Raw genomic sequence first — 12696 nt, 5'->3', positions numbered from 1 at the left:
ATTCCATGGAATGGAACGGAATGGAATCGAATGGAGTCGAATGGAATCGAATGGAATCGATTGGAATCGAATGGAATCGAATGGAATAGAATGGAATCAACCCGAGTAGAACGGAATGGAATGGAATGGAATGGAATGGAATGGAATGGAATGGAATTCAATGGAATGGAATGGAATGGAATGGAATGGAATGGAATTCAATGGAATGGAATGGAATGGAATGGAATTCAATGGAATGGAATGGAGTGGAATGGAATGGAATTCAATGGAAAGGAATGGAATGGAATGGAATGGAATGGAATGGAATGGAATGGAATTCAATGGAATGGAATGGAATGGAATGGAATGGAATGGAATGGAATGGAATGGAATTCAATGGAATGGAATGGAATGGAATCGAATGGAATCGAATGGAATGGAATGGAATGGAATGGAATGGAATGGAATGGAATGGAATGGAATTCAGTGGAATGGAATGGAATGGAATGGAATGGAATGGAATGGACACCAGTAGAATGGAATGGAATGGAATGGAATGGAATGGAATCTACCCGAGTAGAACGGAATGGAACGGAATGGAATGGAATGGAATGGACAGGAGCAGAACGGAATGGAATGCAATGGAATGGAATGGAATGTACCCGAGCAGAACGGAATGGAATGAAATGGAAATGGAAAGGGAATGGAAATTGAACGGGAATGGAAATGGAACGGGAACGGAAATGGAACGGGAATGGAAATGGAACGGGAACGGAAACGGAACGAGAATGGAAATGGAACGGGAACGGAAACGGAACGGGAACGGAAATGGAACGGGAATGGTAACGGAACGGGAATGGAAATGGAACGGGAATGGAAATGGAACGGGAATGGAAATGGATCGGGAATGGAAATGGAACGGGAATGGTAATGGAACTGGAATGGAAATGGAACGGGAATGGAAAAGAAACGGGAATGGAAATGGAACGGGAATGGAAATGGAATGGGAATGGAAATGGAATGGAATGGAATGGAATGGAATGGAATGGAATGTACCGGAGTGGAGTGGAGTGGAGTGGAGTGGAGTAGAGTGCACTGGAACGGAATGGAATGGAATGGAATGGAATGGAATGGAACGGAACGGAATGTACCTGAGAAGCACGGAATGGAATGGAATGGAATGGAATGGAATGGAATGTACCGGAGTGGAGTGGAGTGGAATGGAGTGGAGTGGAGTGGAGTGGAGTGGAATGGAATGGAATGGAATGGAACGGAATGCAATGGAATGCAATGGAATGGAAAGGAATGGAATGGAATGGAATGGAATGGAATGGAATGGAATGGACACCAGTAGAATGGAATGGAATGGAATGGAATGGAATGGAATGGAATGGAATGGAATGGAATTCAATGGAATGGAATGGAATGGAATGGAATGGAATGGAATGGAATGGAATGGAATGGAATTCAATGGAATGGAATGGAATGGAATGGAATTCTATGGAATGGAATGGAGTGGAATCGAATGGAATCGAATGGAATCGAATGGAATGGAATGGAATAGAATGGAATCAACCCGAGTAGAACGGAACGGAACGCAACGGAACGGAACGGAACGGAACGGGACGGAACGGAACGGAATGGAATGGAATGGAACGGAATTCCATGGAATGGAATGGAATGGAATGGAATTCAATGGAATGGAATGGAATGGAATGGAATGGAATGGAATTCAATGGAATGGAATGGAATGGAATGGAATGGAATGGAATGGAATGGAATGGAATGGAATTCAATGGAATGGAATGGAATGGATTGGAATGGAATGGAATAGAATGGAATCAACCCGAGTAGAACGGAACGGAACACAACGGAACGGAACGGAACGCAACAGAACGGAACGGAACGGAACGGAACGGAACGGAATGGAATGGAATGGAACGGAATTCAGTGGAATGGAATGGAATGGAATGGAATTCTATGGAATGGAATGGAATGGAATGGAATGGAATTCCATGGAATGGAATGGAATGGAATGGAATGGAATGGAATGGAATGGAATTCTATGGAATGGAATGGAGTGGAATGGAATGGAATCGAATGGAATTGAATGGAATCGAATGGAATCAAATGGGATCGAATGGAATGGAATGGAATAGAATGGAATCAACCCGAGTAGAACGGAATGGAATGGAATGGAATGGAATGGAATGGGATGGAATGGAATGGAATGGAATGGAATGGAATGGAATGGAATGGAATGGGATGGAATGGAATGGAATGGAATGGAATGGAATGGAATGGAATGGAATTCAATGGAATGGAATGGAACGGAATGGAATTCAATGGAATGGAATGGAATGGAATGGAATGGAATTCAATGGAATGGAATGGAATGGAATGGAATGGAATGGAATGGAATGGAATGGAATGGAATTCCATGGAATGGAATGGAATGGAATGGAATTCTATGGAATGGAATGGAATGGAATCGAATGGAATGGAATGGAATGGAATGGAATGGAATGGGATGGAATGGAATAGAATGGAATCAACCTGAGTAGAACGGAATGGAATGGAATGGAATGGAATGGAATGGAATGGAATGGAATGGAATGGAATTCAATGGAATGGAATGGAATGGAATGGAATGGAATTCAATGGAATGGAATGGAATGGAATGGAATGGAAAGGAATGGAATGGAATGGAATGGAATTCAATGCAATAGAATGGAATGGAATGGAATGGAATCGAAAGGAATCGAATGGAATCGAATGGAATGGAATGGAATAGAATGGAATCAACCCGAGTAGAACGGAATGGAATGGAAAGGAATGGAATGGAATGGAATTCAATGGAATTCAATGGAATTCAATGGAATGGAATGGAATGGAAAAGAGTGGAGTGGAGTGGACTGGAGTGGAGTGGAGTGGAGTGGAGTGGAATGGAATGGAGTGGAATGGAATGGAATGGAATGGAATGGAATGGAATGGAATGGAATGGAATGGAATTCTATGGAATGGAATGGAATGGAATGGAATGGAATGGAATGGAATGGAATTCAATGGAATGGAATTCAATGGAATTCAATGGAATGGAATGGAATGGAATGGAATGGAATGGAATTCAATAGAATGGAATGGAATGGAATGGAATGGAATTCAATGGAATGGAATTCAATGGAATTCAATGGAATGGAATGGAATGGAATGGAATTCAATGGAATGGAATGGAATGGAATTCAATGGAATGCAATGGAATGGAATCGAATGGAATCGAATGGAATCGAATGGAATCGAATGGAATCGAATGGAATGGAATGGAATAGAATGGAATCAACCGAGTAGAACGGAACGGAACGCAACGGAATGGAACGGAAAGGAACGGAATGGAATGGAATGGAAAGGAATTCAATGGAATGGAATGGAATGGAATGGAATTCAATGGAATGGAATGGAATGGAATGGAATTCCATGGAATGGAATAGAATGGAATCGAATGGAATGGAATGGAATGGAATGGAATGGAATGGAATGGAATTGAATTGAATGGAATCAACCCGAGTAGAACGGAATGGAATGGAATGGAATGTAATGGAATGGAATGGAATGGAATGGAATGGAATGGAATGGAATGGAATGTACCAAAGTAGAACGGAATGGAATGGAATGGAATGGAATGGAATGGAATGGAATGGAATGGAATGGAATGGAATGGAATGGAATGGAATGGAATGCAATGTACCCGAGTAGAACGGAATGGAATGGAATGGAATGGATTGGAATGGAATGGAATGGAATGGAATGGAATGTAACCGAGTAGAACGGAATGGAATGTAATTGAATGGAATGTAACCGGGTTGAACGGAACGGAATGGAATGGAATGGAAAGGAATGGAATGGAATGGAATGGAATGGAATGGAATGGAATGGAATGGAATTGAGTGCAATGCAATGCAATGGAATGCAATGGAATGGAAAGGAATGGAATGGAATGGAATGGAATCTACCCGAGTAGAACGGAATGGAATGGAATTGAATGGAATGTAACCGAGTAGAACGGAACGGAATGGAATGGAATGGAATGGAATGGAATGCAATAGAATGGAATGGAATGGAATGGAATGGAATGGAATGGACACCAGTAGAATGGAATGGAATGGAATGGAATAGAATGGAATGGAATGGAATGGAATGGAATGGAATCTACCCGAGTAGAACGGAATGGAACGGAATGGAATGGAATGAAATGTACAGCAGCAGAACGGAATGGAATGCAATGGAATGGAATGGAATGTACCCGAGCAGAACGGAAAGGAATGAAATGGAAATGGAAAGGGAATGGAAATGGAACGGGAATGGAAATGGAACAGGAACGCAATTGAAACGGGAATGGAAATGGAACGGGAACGGAAACGGAACGAGAACGGAAATGGAACGGGAACGGAAACGGAACGGGAACGGAAATGGAACGGGAATGGTAACGGAACAGGAATGGAAATGGAACGGGAATGGAAAAGGAACGGGAATGGAAATGGATCGGGAATGGAAATGGAACGGGAATGGTAATGGAACGGGAATGGAAATGGAACGGGAATGGAAAAGAAACGGGAATGGAAATGGAACGGGAATGGAAATGGAATGGGAATGGAAATGGAATGGAATGGAATGGAATGGAATGGAATGGAATGTACCGGAGTGGAGTGGAGTGGAGTGGAGTAGAGTGCACTGGAACGGAATGGAATGGAATGGAATGGAACGGAACGGAATGTACCTGAGAAGCACGGAATGGAATGGAATGGAATGGAATGGAATGGAATGGAATGTACCGGAGTGGAGTGGAGTGGAATGGAGTGGACTGGAGTGGTGTGGAGTGGAATGGAATGGAATGGAATGGAATGGAATGGAATGGAATGGAATGGAATGGAATGGAATGCAATGGAATGCAATGGAATGGAAAGGAATGGAATGGAATGGAATGGAATGGAATGGAATGGAATGGAATGGACAACAGTAGAATGGAATGGAACGGAATGGAATGGAATGGAATGGAATGGAATGGAATGGAATGGAATGGAATGGAATTCAATGGAATGGAATGGAATGGAATGGAATTCAATGGAAAGGAATGGAATGGAATTCCATGGAATGGAATGGAATGGAATTCCATGGAATGGAATGGAATGGAATGGAATTCTATGGAATGGAATGGAGTGGAATCGAATGGAATCGAATGGAATCGAATGGAATGGAATGGAATAGAATGGAATCAACCCGAGTAGAACGGAGTGGAACGCAACGGAACGGAACGGAACGGAACGGGACGGAACCGAACGGAATGGAATGGAATGGAACGGAATTCCATGGAATGGAATGGAATGGAATGGAATTCAATGGAATGGAATGGAATGGAATGGAATGGAATTCGATGGAATGGAATGGAATGGATTGGAATGGAATGGAATAGAATGGAATCAACCCGAGTAGAACGGAACGGAACACAACGGAACGGAACGGAACGCAACGGAACGGAACGGAACGGAACGGAACGGAACGGAATGGAATGGAATGGAACGGAATTCAATGGAATGGAATGGAATGGAATGGAATTCTATGGAATGGAATGGAATGGAATGGAATGGAATGGAATGGAATGGAATGGAATGGAATGGAACGGAACGGAATTCTATGGAATAGAATGGAATGGAATTCTATGGAATGGAATGGAATGGAATGGAATGGAATGGAACGGAATTCAATGGAATGGAATGGAATGGAATGGAATTCAACGGAATGGAATGGAATTCAATGGAATGGAATGGAATGGAATGGAATGGAATGGAATGGAATGGAATGGAATGGAATGGAATGGAATGGAATGGAATTCAATGGAATGGAATGGAATGGAATAGAATTCCATGGAATGGAATGGAATGGAATCGAATGGAATGGAATGGAATGGAATGGAATGGAATGGAATAGAATGGAATCAACCCGAGTAGAACGGAATGGAATGGAATGGAATGGAATGGAATGGAATGGAATGGAATGGAATGGAATGTACCAAAGTAGAACGGAATGGAATGGAATGGAATGGAATGGAATGGAATGGAATGGAATGGAATGGAATTCCATGGAATGGAATGGAATGGAATGGAATTCTATGGAATGGAATGGAATGGAATGGAATGGAATGGAATGGAATTCCATGGAATGGAATGGAATGGAATGGAATGGAATGGAATGGAATGTACCAAAGTAGAACGGAATGGAATGGAATGGAATGGAATGGAATGGAATGGAATGGAATGGAATGGAATGGAATGGAATGTACACGAGTAGAACGGAATGGAATGGAATGGAATGGATTGGAATGGAATGGAATGGAATGGAATGGAATGTAACCGAGTAGAACGGAATGGAATGTAATTGAATGGAATGTAACCGAGTTGAACGGAACGGAATGGAATGGAATGGAATGGAATGGAATGGAATGGAATGGAATGGAATTGAGTGCAATGCAATGCAATGGAATGCAATGGAATGGAAAGGAATGGAATGGAATGGAATGGAATCTACCCGAGTAGAACGGAATGGAATGGAATTGAATGGAATGTAATCGAGTAGAACGGAACGGAATGGAATGGAATGGAATGGAATGCAATGGAATGGAATGGAATGGAATGGAATGGAATGGAATGGACACCAGTAGAATGGAATGGAATGGAATGGAATGGAATGGAATGGAATGGAATCTACCCGAGTAGAACGGAATGGAACGGAATGGAATGGAATGGAATGGACAGGAGCAGAACGGAATGGAATGCAATGGAATGGAATGGAATGTACCCGAGCAGAACGGAATGGAATGAAATGGAAATGGAAAGGGAATGGAAATGGAACGGGAATGGAAATGGAACGGGAACGGAAATGGAACGGGAATGGAAATGGAACGGGAACGGAAACGGAACGAGAACGGAAATGGAACGGGAACGGAAACGGAACGGGAACGGAAATGGAACGGGAATGGTAACGGAACGGGAATGGAAATGGAACGGGAATGGAAATGGAACGGGAATGGAAATGGATCGGGAATGGAAATGGAACGGGAATGGTAATGGAACTGGAATGGAAATGGAACGGGAATGGAAAAGAAACGGGAATGGAAATGGAACGGGAATGGAAATGGAATGGGAATGGAAATGGAATGGAATGGAATGGAATGGAATGGAATGGAATGTACCGGAGTGGAGTGGAGTGGAGTGGAGTGGAGTAGAGTGCACTGGAACGGAATGGAATGGAATGGAATGGAATGGAATGGAACGGAACGGAATGTACCTGAGAAGCACGGAATGGAATGGAATGGAATGGAATGGAATGGAATGTACCGGAGTGGAGTGGAGTGGAATGGAGTGGAGTGGAGTGGAGTGGAGTGGAATGGAATGGAATGGAATGGAACGGAATGCAATGGAATGCAATGGAATGGAAAGGAATGGAATGGAATGGAATGGAATGGAATGGAATGGAATGGAATGGAATGGACACCAGTAGAATGGAATGGAATGGAATGGAATGGAATGGAATGGAATGGAATGGAATTCAATGGAATGGAATGGAATGGAATGGAATGGAATGGAATGGAATTCAATGGAATGGAATGGAATGGAATGGAATTCCATGGAATGGAATGGAATGGAATCGAATGGAATGGAATGGAATGGAATGGAATGGAATGGAATGGAATGGAATGGAATGGAATGGAATGTACCAAAGTAGAACGGAATGGAATGGAATGGAATGGAATGGAATGGAATGGAATGGAATGGAATGGAATGCAATGTACCCGAGAAGAACGGAATGGAATGGAATGGAATGGATTGGAATGGAATGGAATGGAATGGAATGGAATGTAACCGAGTAGAACGGAATGGAATGTAATTGAATGTAATGTAACCGGGTTGAACGGAACGGAATGTAATGTAATGGAATGGAATGGAATGGAATGGAATGGAATGGAATGGAATTGAGTGCAATGCAATGCAATGGAATGCAATGGAATGGAAAGGAATGGAATGGAATGGAATGGAATCTACCCGAGTAGAACGGAATGGAATGGAATTGAATGGAATGTAACCGAGTAGAACGGAACGGAATGGAATGGAATGGAATGGAATGGAATGCAATGGAATGGAATGGAATGGAATGGAATGGAATGGAATGGAATGGACACCAGTAGAATGGAATGGAATGGAATGGAATGGAATGGAATGGAATGGAATGGAATGGAATGGAATCTACCCGAGTAGAACGGAATGGAACGGAATGGAATGGAATGGAATGTACAGGAGCAGAACGGAATGGAATGCAATGGAATGGAATGGAATGTACCCGAGCAGAACGGAAAGGAATGAAATGGAAATGGAAAGGGAATGGAAATGGAACGGGAATGGAAATGGAACGGGAACGCAATTGAAACGGGAATGGAAATGGAACGGGAACGGAAACGGAACGAGAACGGAAATGGAACGGGAACGGAAACGGAACGGGAACGGAAATGGAACGGGAATGGTAACGGAACAGGAATGGAAATGGAACGGGAATGGAAAAGGAACGGGAATGGAAATGGATCGGGAATGGAAATGGAACGGGAATGGTAATGGAACGGGAATGGAAATGGAACGGGAATGGAAAAGAAACGGGAATGGAAATGGAACGGGAATGGAAATGGAATGGGAATGGAAATGGAATGGAATGGAATGGAATGGAATGGAATGGAATGTACCGGAGTGGAGTGGAGTGGAGTGGAGTAGAGTGCACTGGAACGGAATGGAATGGAATGGAATGGAATGGAACGGAACGGAATGTACCTGAGAAGCACGGAATGGAATGGAATGGAATGGAATGGAATGGAATGGAATGTACCGGAGTGGAGTGGAGTGGAATGGAGTGGACTGGAGTGGTGTGGAGTGGAATGGAATGGAATGGAATGGAATGGAATGGAATGGAATGGAATGGAATGGACACCAGTAGAATGGAATGGAATGGAATGGAATGGAATGGAATGGAATGGAATGGAATGGAATGGAATGGAATGGAATGGAATGGAATGGAATTCCATGGAATGGAATGGAATGGAATGGAATTCTATGGAATGGAATGGAATGGAATGGAATGGAATGGAATGGAATTCCATGGAATGGAATGGAATGGAATGGAATGGAATGGAATGGAATGTACCAAAGTAGAACGGAATGGAATGGAATGGAATGGAATGGAATGGAATGGAATGGAATGGAATGGAATGGAATGGAATGTACACGAGTAGAACGGAATGGAATGGAATGGAATGGATTGGAATGGAATGGAATGGAATGGAATGGAATGTAACCGAGTAGAACGGAATGGAATGTAATTGAATGGAATGTAACCGAGTTGAACGGAACGGAATGGAATGGAATGGAATGGAATGGAATGGAATGGAATGGAATGGAATTGAGTGCAATGCAATGCAATGGAATGCAATGGAATGGAAAGGAATGGAATGGAATGGAATGGAATCTACCCGAGTAGAACGGAATGGAATGGAATTGAATGGAATGTAATCGAGTAGAACGGAACGGAATGGAATGGAATGGAATGGAATGCAATGGAATGGAATGGAATGGAATGGAATGGAATGGAATGGACACCAGTAGAATGGAATGGAATGGAATGGAATGGAATGGAATGGAATGGAATCTACCCGAGTAGAACGGAATGGAACGGAATGGAATGGAATGGAATGGACAGGAGCAGAACGGAATGGAATGCAATGGAATGGAATGGAATGTACCCGAGCAGAACGGAATGGAATGAAATGGAAATGGAAAGGGAATGGAAATGGAACGGGAATGGAAATGGAACGGGAACGGAAATGGAACGGGAATGGAAATGGAACGGGAACGGAAACGGAACGAGAACGGAAATGGAACGGGAACGGAAACGGAACGGGAACGGAAATGGAACGGGAATGGTAACGGAACGGGAATGGAAATGGAACGGGAATGGAAATGGAACGGGAATGGAAATGGATCGGGAATGGAAATGGAACGGGAATGGTAATGGAACTGGAATGGAAATGGAACGGGAATGGAAAAGAAACGGGAATGGAAATGGAACGGGAATGGAAATGGAATGGGAATGGAAATGGAATGGAATGGAATGGAATGGAATGGAATGGAATGTACCGGAGTGGAGTGGAGTGGAGTGGAGTGGAGTAGAGTGCACTGGAACGGAATGGAATGGAATGGAATGGAATGGAATGGAACGGAACGGAATGTACCTGAGAAGCACGGAATGGAATGGAATGGAATGGAATGGAATGGAATGTACCGGAGTGGAGTGGAGTGGAATGGAGTGGAGTGGAGTGGAGTGGAGTGGAATGGAATGGAATGGAATGGAACGGAATGCAATGGAATGCAATGGAATGGAAAGGAATGGAATGGAATGGAATGGAATGGAATGGAATGGAATGGAATGGAATGGACACCAGTAGAATGGAATGGAATGGAATGGAATGGAATGGAATGGAATGGAATGGAATTCAATGGAATGGAATGGAATGGAATGGAATGGAATGGAATGGAATTCAATGGAATGGAATGGAATGGAATGGAATTCCATGGAATGGAATGGAATGGAATCGAATGGAATGGAATGGAATGGAATGGAATGGAATGGAATGGAATGGAATGGAATAGAATTCCATGGAATGGAATGGAATGGAATCGAATGGAATGGAATGGAATGGAATGGAATTCAATGGAATGGAATGGAATGGAATAGAATTCCATGGAATGGAATGGAATGGAATCGAATGGAATGGAATGGAATGGAATGGAATGGAATGGAATAGAATGGAATCAACCCGAGTAGAACGGAATGGAATGGAATGGAATGGAATGGAATGGAATGGAATGGAATGGAATGGAATGTACCAAAGTAGAACGGAATGGAATGGAATGGAATGGAATGGAATGGAATGGAATGGAATGGAATGGAATTCCATGGAATGGAATGGAATGGAATGGAATTCTATGGAATGGAATGGAATGGAATGGAATGGAATGGAATGGAATTCCATGGAATGGAATGGAATGGAATGGAATGGAATGGAATGGAATGTACCAAAGTAGAACGGAATGGAACGGAATGGAATGGAATGGAATGGAATGGAATGGAATGGAATGGAATGGAATGGAATGTACACGAGTAGAACGGAATGGAATGGAATGGAATGGATTGGAATGGAATGGAATGGAATGGAATGGAATGTAACCGAGTAGAACGGAATGGAATGTAATTGAATGGAATGTAACCGAGTTGAACGGAACGGAATGGAATGGAATGGAATGGAATGGAATGGAATGGAATGGAATGGAATTGAGTGCAATGCAATGCAATGGAATGCAATGGAATGGAAAGGAATGGAATGGAATGGAATGGAATCTACCCGAGTAGAACGGAATGGAATGGAATTGAATGGAATGTAATCGAGTAGAACGGAACGGAATGGAATGGAATGGAATGGAATGCAATGGAATGGAATGGAATGGAATGGAATGGAATGGAATGGACACCAGTAGAATGGAATGGAATGGAATGGAATGGAATGGAATGGAATGGAATCTACCCGAGTAGAACGGAATGGAACGGAATGGAATGGAATGGAATGGACAGGAGCAGAACGGAATGGAATGCAATGGAATGGAATGGAATGTACCCGAGCAGAACGGAATGGAATGAAATGGAAATGGAAAGGGAATGGAAATGGAACGGGAATGGAAATGGAACGGGAACGGAAATGGAACGGGAATGGAAATGGAACGGGAACGGAAACGGAACGAGAACGGAAATGGAACGGGAACGGAAACGGAACGGGAACGGAAATGGAACGGGAATGGTAACGGAACGGGAATGGAAATGGAACGGGAATGGAAATGGAACGGGAATGGAAATGGATCGGGAATGGAAATGGAACGGGAATGGTAATGGAACTGGAATGGAAATGGAACGGGAATGGAAAAGAAACGGGAATGGAAATGGAACGGGAATGGAAATGGAATGGGAATGGAAATGGAATGGAATGGAATGGAATGGAATGGAATGGAATGTACCGGAGTGGAGTGGAGTGGAGTGGAGTGGAGTAGAGTGCACTGGAACGGAATGGAATGGAATGGAATGGAATGGAATGGAACGGAACGGAATGTACCTGAGAAGCACGGAATGGAATGGAATGGAATGGAATGGAATGGAATGTACCGGAGTGGAGTGGAGTGGAATGGAGTGGAGTGGAGTGGAGTGGAGTGGAATGGAATGGAATGGAATGGAACGGAATGCAATGGAATGCAATGGAATGGAAAGGAATGGAATGGAATGGAATGGAATGGAATGGAATGGAATGGAATGGAATGGACACCAGTAGAATGGAATGGAATGGAATGGAATGGAATGGAATGGAATGGAATGGAATTCAATGGAATGGAATGGAATGGAATGGAATGGAATGGAATGGAATTCAATGGAATGGAATGGAATGGAATGGAATTCCATGGAATGGAATGGAATGGAATCGAATGGAATGGAATGGAATGGAATGGAATGGAATGGAATGGAATGGAATGGAATGGAATGGAATGTACCAAAGTAGAACGGAATGGAATGGAATGGAATGGAATG

Source organism: Gorilla gorilla, chromosome 18 (assembly GCF_029281585.2).
Source record: "Gorilla gorilla gorilla isolate KB3781 chromosome 18, NHGRI_mGorGor1-v2.1_pri, whole genome shotgun sequence".
Lineage (NCBI taxonomy): Eukaryota > Metazoa > Chordata > Mammalia > Primates > Hominidae > Gorilla > Gorilla gorilla.
This window is presented reverse-complemented; position numbering follows the sequence as displayed.